This window comes from Arachis hypogaea, chromosome 10 (genome assembly GCF_003086295.3).
Source record: "Arachis hypogaea cultivar Tifrunner chromosome 10, arahy.Tifrunner.gnm2.J5K5, whole genome shotgun sequence".
Taxonomy (NCBI): Eukaryota; Viridiplantae; Streptophyta; class Magnoliopsida; order Fabales; family Fabaceae; genus Arachis; species Arachis hypogaea.
The window spans coordinates 104,684,240-104,693,392 of record NC_092045.1 but is presented as its reverse complement, the minus strand read 5'-3'; positions in this window follow the sequence as shown (position 1 = coordinate 104,693,392).

Genomic DNA, 9,153 nt, shown 5'->3' with positions numbered 1-9,153 from the left:
ACAAAGGATGGCTCTAAGATACAACCAAAGGGTGGTCAAAGGGAACTTCAGCACCAATGACCTCATCCTGATCCAGAACAACATCGGGGCTCAAAAGTCAGGAGAAGGGAAGTTGGCTGCTAATTGGAAGGGACCTTACAAGATAGTAGAGGTCCTAGGCAAAGGTCACTACAAAGTGTCTGACCTCCAAGGGCGGAAGCTCCCGAGGTCGTGGCACGCATGTAACCTAAAAAGGTACTATAGCTAGACAGTGAACCTTGTGCACAGGTGTACTATTTTTTCCAATTTTAGTGTTTTTAATGAGGCACCAACACAAGAGCTTCTGTAAAGAAGTCCTCTACATTCTAATAAAAGTCCCGTCTTGTTTTTCATTTCTACTCTTCTAAAAGTTTCCTATCTGAAAACACATTAATTTAAGCTCAGCAAACCGAAAAAATCATTGTCCGACCTAAACATGGCTGGCAAGATAAAGCGACGAGGTCCAAGTTAATGTAAGAAGTTACATAAACAGCTCATATAAATCGATCTCAATTAGATCGGATAAAAAATGAGCAGTAAAAGTAACTTGATAAAGGCCGACTACCCGAAGTCGGACATATAAAAGGAAACTCAACATCTCGAAACAAACAAGTGAAGAAGAAAGTCGACTGCGACAAAACCAGCTCCATCTTAAAAGCAAAAAGGTTGATTCGAGCGCTATTTACAAGAGTTGAAAAAGACAACCAATAAAGTGTTCAGAGAAAAATACTAACTATTACAAAAAATTAAAGTACTCAACCCATAGAGGGTGGCGATTCTCTCACGTCACAGCGTCCCTAGCAAGAGGAGATGGGGGGAGCACGGTAACTGAAACCGCCTCAATAATCTCAAGAGACGAAGGAGAATCCTCTACAAAGACAACCTTGGGCTGAGCTTCGGCTTGAACCTCAAAAACAGAAAGGGCCTGACTAGCCTTGGGATCGGACATGGGCATCTCCTCATCATCATCTGAGACAGGAATGATCTTCTCCTCCACAACAATGTTGTTAGTACTGAACAAGGAAAGATCCATGTCGGGGGCTAGAACTCGAACTTGGTCCTTCAAATTCTCATACATTTTATTCATACACACGAAAACATTCCTCTGAAGCTCGGTATAGTCTTCCCGGACAATCTTCAGATCCTCCTGCATGTTAACCAACTCCCCATAGGTCTGAGAATAACTTTCCTCAACCTTTTTCTTCATCTCCTTTTCCAGTAGTGCCGCTGCCTCGGCCTTAACTGCTCGACCACGAGCTTTCTCTAAATTTGATTCCAATTTTGACATTCTTCTCTTCTAACTCATCTTTCAAACCATTCAATCTCTTCACATCAGCTCGGGCAGAATTTAGGAACGCCTGAGAAGCATGAATAGGGACTTCCTTAGCTCTTTAGCCAGTGCAGTATTCACCCCTGCCATACAAATACAGTTACCATCATGTGTTGGAAATGATTCAGAATGGACACATCATCCATAGATATCTGGCTGTTGGGTAGAATGTACTTCTTGCTCCAAGCAAAACCATCAAAATCCTTATCATTAATACCAAATTCCCTAGTGGTCTTCTTCCTCTTAGGGGTTGGCTCCAAAGGGATGGGGATGACGGTGCACCCGAGCTCACTAACGACGGGTCGGGAAAAACTAAACGGACAAGAGAGGTAGGAATGACCTTCCTTTGAGCAGCCAAACCGAAACTCGGCTTCTTTAGCGGAAGTCGAGAAGAAGAGTTCCCAGTTTCTTGGCTCTGAAGATTACGAGTAGCAATCGACTTCTTCGTATTACGAAAAAACCTCATTGAGGAAGATTTGGAAGCCATATCTGAAAAAGAAGCATGAAGACACAAATTATCATAACAACATATATATAGAACCAAGATAACGAGAAAAGCTAGAGGTCGAAAAACTACCTAACTCGGACCAGAGAAGACTGGGGTCCCCTAAAAATCTCTTCGTGTCCAAGTGAGGAGCTCGACCCCAACACTCTTCCAACACATCGACAAAGGCCCGTTCGTTCTCATCTAAGCGACCTATGCTATACTTTGTTACTACGAGGTTCTCTTGCCAAAAAAGAGGGAAGGAAGGCTCGTCACTCTCATCTAGGCAGAAAGGTCGGACATCCTCCACTACCCAGAAAATGATTTTTAAAATCATGAAATGACTCGTTAAAAATAGAAAATACCTTTTTACCTTGAACAGTGCGGAAGGAGATCCAAGACACCTTCCCCTTCTGTGACCCGGGTTTGGTCAAAACAAACAAATAAAGGAAAAGACCAACAGAAGGTTGGACATCTAACTCCTGGCAAAGTAGCTGAAAATTTTTCAAAAGCGCCCAAGAATTCGGAAAAAGTTGAGAAGGAGTTACATTACAAGACCAGAGGATCTCTTTCAAACTCGGTAAAGGTAAAAGGAAGAGCAACACCTAATTTGGTAAAAAAAGCAATTATAAGCATAGAAAAAAGGACGTTCCGAGTTATCCAAAGGAGGAAAGCAAACCCTCTCTTCAGGATCGGGAGCAACCATCTCATAATTTCTCTTATCCTCCCTATTCACACATATTCTATGATGCTTACGGATCTTGTCACAGTATGTAAACCCCGTGAAATTAGTGAATAATTAATCAATAATTTAATTTTAATTAAAAAAAATACAAATTTTATTGTTTAATTGGATAGAGCTAATTAAAATAAGAATTTTGACACCAATTTTAAAGAATTTGGCCCAAGGTTGGGCCGAAGGGTCCGAACCGGATCCAAACCGAGTCCCGTAGGCCCAACCAATTCACTCACTTAAGTGAGCTTCAGCTCATTCTTTCTCTTCCACATGCAAGATACGTAGGAGCACAACCAGGGAAGGGGGGAAGAACATTTCCAAGGTTCCAAACCCTTGACATTGATTCAAATCTATATAACTTTCCGTTTCGAGCTCCGATCGTCGTACCGTTTGTAGCCACATGACCGCAGCGTCTAGCTCTACGAAACCCACCGAAAAATTTAAGAGGTAAGTCACAATTTCTCACCCCACTTCTCAATCCTTGATTTTCAAATTTTTGAGTGTGGTGTTGAGATTTTGTTAAATTTTGGTGTTTAGGGGCATAGTGACATTGAGTATTAGATAGGTATTGCATCAATTCTATGTGGTTAAGGTGAGACAACTCAAACCCTTGTGAAATTTGTGATTAAATGAAATTTATATTGATTTAGTGATGAATATTTGCATTAGAGTGAGTGGTGGGTTGTTTTGGGGCACATTGGTGGTCATTGGTGGTGTTGGAGGCTTGACGTTGGACTTTGCGGAGCTGGAGATCCGTTTGATGTAACTTTGAAAGCTTGGGTCTTTGCGAAACAGTGTTAATCGTGGTGTTCCGAGTTTATCGGGGAATCGACCAAGGTATGGTTTCGGTTTCTTGTATCTAAAATATAATGTGTCGTGAAAACTGGCTTAGTGACCGTAAGATAAGAATTGAATTATTGATATTGTTGATTGGTTGGGAGTTGTGATTGGTGCTATTATCAATGATATGTCTAACTTGGTATATGAGATTGATAAATAATAGTGATAATGATAGTTTTTTTGAGATGTGAATGTTGTCGAAGATTTAGGATTGGTTGGTATTTATGAGGCTTGGCTAATTAAAGTTGATATTGTGTTTGATATGAATAATTGATTATGTATGTTGTATATTGTTTGAATTTGAATTATTGATTTGAAATTGATGAAAGGGGAGAATTGGTAGGTGGTGGGGTGAATAAGGAGGTTGAAAATATGAATTTGGAGTGCTTGAGGCTATTATGCTAAGATTTGGTTTGATTTTAAAAGGTTTGAAGTGTGTATGTTTTGAAAGTTGAAGGTTGGTAACTTTTGAGAAAAACTTAATTTTTGACCAAATTTGACGGAGTATAACTTGGGCTCTGGACTTCCAAATTTTATCAAACTTATCTTGAAAGAAAATTTGGTCCGAGAGGTTTACACTGTTTGAAGAACGAAGGAAAAATAATTTAAAACGAGAAAATTATGCGCATCTAAAGTTTGGTGTGCAAAGATGAAATTCTGCAGTATTCAGCATTTTTGATGTTCTGTATAGTTTGCGTTACGCGACCACTGCACGCGACACGACCAAACTCTTCGGGTTTGGCATCTTGCATATGCGGATAGGGTGCTTGCGTACGCGAGCAATGATTTTAAAGGGGTTGCATACATGACCACCTGCATGCGACGCGACCAACCTTTCCGGGTTGGGTATCTCGCGTACGCAAGCATGGCAAAACGCACACCCACGCGTACGCGTGGCTCACGCGTACGTGTGGCTCACGCGTACGTGTGGCCCCTGTTTCAGCAAAGTAATTTTTGTGTTTTAAACCATTCTTCTAACTTTCAAAACCTCTATAAACCTCATTTAAAGCCTGGTAGTTGGTTTTTTGGCTGTGGAGCGTGGGTAAACTTATTGGAGGAATTAGTTTCATGTTGAGGGAGATTGTAAAGTGGTGATTTGTTGTTGAAGAATGCTGGAAATATTGAATGTGAGAATAATGATAAATGATTAAGATTGAACGAATGTATGTTTGTGATACCTGGGTAGTAGCAAGGATGGCGGTTCATCCTGCTTGCTCCAGGTCAATGCTTGAGATACTTGGGTAGTAGCAAGGATGGTGGTTCATCCCGCTTGCTCCAGGTCAGTGATTGTAATGCCTGGGCAGAAACAAGGGTTGGGGTTTGTCTCACTTGCTCCAAGTTAAGTTTTTAAACACCCGCTTGGGTAGTAGCCGCAGTAGTGGTTATTCCACTAGCTTTAGGTTAAGTGGGTTGTAGTAAGGGGGTTGTAACTCAAACCCACTTGCTTCGCATGGGTGTTTTAGTGCATGGTTAGCTACCAGGACGTGTCAGGTTGGCTATATAACCGACATATGACATCATCAGCCATAGGACAAGCATGCATCATATGCATGTATATGTTTGTTTGGTGTGCTTTGTTTGGAATGCCTAACTGATTGCATAAACTACTTGCTACATGTTTATCTTCTGTATATGCTTTCTACATGTGATTTCCTTGCATGTAATAATTGTGTTGTAACAATTGATTCCGGTGGCGGTTGGGAGGTTTGGAGGAGTCGAAAAGGGGAGTATTAGATAGTCTGAAGATCCTTAGTTAGTTGCCTAATTAATTTTTTTTGGATTTAGTTATGTTTTCATAAGATTTAGTCATATGTCGAAAGTTATAGGATTGTCTTCGGCTTTCCTGGGACATTATATGTTAGAGATGTGGGCACTGTTACCATGCTGAGAACCCCCGGTTCTCATCACATACGATATTTGTGTTTTTTTTTAAATGCAGGTCAGTTTTTGCACCTCGCTAGGCGTTTGGAGTTCTACAGTGAAGTGAATTTTTGGGGCTCTATTTTGATGTATAGTTTATATATGATTGTATGTATAGAACTCTCCTGATAACTTGTTTTATTTTGCACCTCTTAGAGGTTTATGGAGAACCAGGATTTATTATATATGTATTTTAGGTTCTAGGTTAAGTATATATATGTATGTAAATATTCTCTGGCCAGCTTTAGCTTCGGAGGTTGAGTTATGAGCTTGTTATTTTGTATTCTTGACCCTCTGTTCTTACTTTACATATATATATATATATATATATATATATATATATATATATATATATATATATATATATATATATATATATATATATATATATATATATATATATGAACTCTAGTTTTCTTCGTACGCAAGTAATCTCTTTCCTGAGCGTTGCGCTTTTAAATTTTGCGATTTTATTTTAATTATTTTTCAAGGCTCCTGGTATACTACATTCTTTCGACTATTATACGTATTTATATTTTATTTTAAAGGTCGTAGTGCCTCGCCACCTCTGTTTTATATCTAAGGTATAAAACTCTATGTGGTAGCGTATTACATAGTATTCCATATCCACTATAGGTACACAAGAAAAGGCTACAATATCTACCTAGTTACGAAAGCCCAGAAGGACTTTAGTGGACATCTTTATTAAGACAAAATGAGACATATAGCTACACCTATAAATACAAACAACAAAAGATCGTTACTAAAACAACCTGGACAGGGGCAAAAGAAGTCGGGTGAAACCAAAGTAAGACAAGTCTTTTCAAAATATTTTCAACCAAAAGGTGTCCCTTCCATGCAACATTGTCACATCACAATGACATCTTTGGGGGCAACACAGCCGCAAACAGGCAAAATAAAACCACAATCCCACAAGTTTAGAAAAACCCAAAACAAACCAAAGGATACCAAGTAAGAGGAGCCCCTTTTTACAAAAAAGAAGTAGTCAAACGAAGAGGAAATTTCCAAGAGACAGTAGTCAAGTAAAAAAAGAAAATTTTCAAGAAATGAAGCAAAATCATCATTAACAGAATCGGCAGCAAACCACTACCAACGTTCACCAAAATCATTCAAGACAATAGCAAAGCAAGCAAAAATGTGAAGCCATTAAAACACCAACCTGGGTGAAAACCAAAAAGGAAGGGTGCATCAAACAGCAGTAACATGAACGTTCCTCTCCAAGGAAGAAGCCTCGGGAAAACCCAAGATGGAGTAAATCTTGAAACCAGGACAATCGAAAAGTAACAGAGAAAGGAATAAGTTCTTTTGTAAAAAGGGAAAAATAGAGAGAAATCGCATAAATGGAGAAAAGAAGAATAAGAGGATCTACAAAGCTTTTATAAGGAAACAAGGAGTAAAATGCCCAATAACTTCGCTTTAAAACGTACGCGTGGATCAAGGAAACTATCGGGCCAATTCAACACCTCATTTAAAGAGGGGCAACGTTCAAAATTTTTAAACCAGTAACCAAAAAACCCAACCTTCAGGAGCGCCCGACGTCTAGACAGAAGTCACAGAATGCTTAGACTCGACTTTACAAAAATACGGAACTCAAGCAGGGGCCCAAACATAAATCCAAGCCCAATAAGGATGAAAGGACCAACCTTGTAAGGTGCCCTCTCACCCCCTATCCGACCTCTTTGAAGAGGTCGGACACCAACCAAGAAGCCTAGCTCTGCTTATCCAACGCAGCAAGGTCACTGCTTTTAGAAGCCACGACTAAATCCCTATCTCCTCCTAAAGATAGACTCCAACAAATTCTCAACATATAAGGTAAGATAAGATGGAACTACCGCTACCAAGGAGGTCATCAAAGCCTACTATAAATACTCTGGCACTCCCTAGGTATAACTCACGTTCTAATCTACTAAAAACCTTCCTAAAGCCCACGATAACTTAAGCATCGGAGTCTCTTACAGGTACCATCCCCCACCTCCTCAAGAGGAACTCGGACAGGCAGCACCTCGACACCAACAGGTCGGATGCTGCCATACTAAGGGACTTGGACCTCACGTTCAGGTCCAAATCAATATTTCAGGTAACCCTCAGAACAATATCAATGTTTATCAGAATCATAACCGATAAACAGTAACAATAAGCACTTAACTTATAAATAGTAAAAGCATAAGGAGAAAAGGTATGAAAAAAATTATTTCATTCTACATTTTTACTTAAATACTATCTCTCATATACTAACTTGAGTGTTGAAGTGTCTTGTGCAAGTATTCGCTCTCCTTTGTTTTACAACGGCCGAGGTATAACTCATTTCGGCAAGAATCACAAGAAAGATCATTAGGAGGACGAGCTATACCAAGAGCTAAAAGGCTATACCAAGTTATAGCAGGAGCTAAGAAGCCACACCAGAACAAAAGCCATTCAGGTAAATACTTGTATACCTTGGTTATTGCTCTTCTTTTTTTTTTACCTGAAAGTGTGAAAAAATTTTTAAAATAATAGTGTAAGGTTTTGTAATTTTTTTAGGTTATTTTGTTGTTGATTAATAGTAAGTTAATTAATTGTTAGTAGTAGAACCGGCATTAGTATAGGTGTTAGTTAGTGTTGGGTTAGTTTTAGTATATTAATTATTGTTAGTGACTTAGTGTTAGTGCTAGCTTTAGGGTTATTGTTATTTAAAATAAATGTTTTAAAAAACAAGATTATTTATGTATTAATAGTTGATTATTATTAATATTTGGTCTTATTTTTAAGAAATTTTTTTACTTTATAATTCATTTATAACTTTATTAATTAAAAAAATAAAATAAAAAAATAATTATTTAATAATTTTCAAAAAAATTTTAATTTACATAAAACATTAGTTTCAATGATTATTAATTTATATTTTAGTTTTGCTTGAAATATTTAATTAAATCTGAATTATTATAAAAAAGTATTAAAAAATAGAATTATTTAGTAATTATTTTAATTTTTTTATTTTACATAAAATATTAGTTTCAATTATTATTAATTTATGTTTTTAGTGATGCTAGTTTTGGTTGAAATATCTTTTAATTAAATCTGAACTATTATTAAAAATAGAATTAATTATAGTGACAGTTACTTTTATTATTATTAATTTTTAGGATATATTAATTTTGGTTTTATTTGGAAATATTTTTTAAATAAAGAAAAACAGAATTAATAACGCTAACATTTAAGATATATATTTATAATAAAATATTATTCATTTCAAATGTTTTTTAGAAAAATATTTTAATTATTCATATGTTCTTTTTAATGTAGAGTTTAAAAAAGAGGAAGAACAATCATATGTGCTAAGTACCATATTATAAAATACTTTCGACATCTTATATATGTAAGTAATTTTTGTGTTTAATAAAGTAATTAATAATTAATGGTTTATTTAGTAATCATCAATTATTAGAATATGTAGTAATTTAATAAGTATTGAATATAATAATAGTCATAGACTGGTTATAGTGATTTACTGTTAATTATTATTTTTTGTTTTCAGAGTTCAAGAAATTTGCACATGAAACACTTACACTAAATAGACTCATATGATAATAGAGTGGAAGAACAACTGAGAGCGAGCAGGTTCTATTATGTATCTCAAATTGGGAGGATCATGTCTCATAGGCCAACTGTAAATGCATTGGTTGAAAGGTGGCGTCCTGAAACGCACACGTTTCATATTCCATACGGCTAGTGCATGATCACCTTGGAGGACATCACAATGATTTTTGGACTCCGAACTAACGGTTTCCCGGTGACTGAATCAACTAATCACAGTACAGGTGGGTT